This window comes from Neophocaena asiaeorientalis, unplaced genomic scaffold, assembly GCF_003031525.2.
Source record: "Neophocaena asiaeorientalis asiaeorientalis breed wild unplaced genomic scaffold, Neophocaena_asiaeorientalis_V1.1 scaffold263, whole genome shotgun sequence".
NCBI classification, from domain to species: domain Eukaryota; kingdom Metazoa; phylum Chordata; class Mammalia; order Artiodactyla; family Phocoenidae; genus Neophocaena; species Neophocaena asiaeorientalis.
In genome coordinates, this window is record NW_020175015.1 from 1,920,217 (window position 1) to 1,920,826 (window position 610).

The following is a 610-nucleotide window of genomic DNA, read 5'->3' on the forward strand; positions in this document are numbered from 1 at the left end:
TTTGTTGTGTGACCTTTTTGCAACCCCATTTTCCTACCTGGGCCTCAGTTTCACCACCTGTGAAATGAAGGGTTTAGTTTACCTGACGTCTAACTCCTTTTCTATCACAGTAGAAGGTGGGGGTCACTTAGAACTGTCCATATCTGAGGAACAAATGTTGTTAAGAGAAGACCAAAGCAGGTCAAGCTAGGGAAGTGGATGGGCTTATCAACGAGGAGGTTGTGGAGGTTCAATTGGGGGAAAAGACAAAACCTGGGTTCCACTTTATGGCTCTGCGGATTTTGTAAATCATTTCCTTCCTGTGACCTTCAGCTTTCTTGTCTACAAAAATGTGGAGGCCCTGCTTCTGTTACGAAACTCCTGGGAGCAACAGTACCTAGTAGGGTATCGTCTGAGGAATTATAAGAAAGAAGATGGAGAAGGTGGGTGCAGAGGTGAAGGGCGTATCTGAGGACTGTGAGGCAGAGCCGAGGGCTCAGGAAAGAGGAACCTTCTGTACACCTTAGGGCTTTCCGACTTCACCCACACTTGGGGTCAATTCCGCCTCCATTCTGGCCCCGTCTCCGCCCCAACGCCCTCCCCTCCCCTCAGGTTGCGACGCGTCACACTT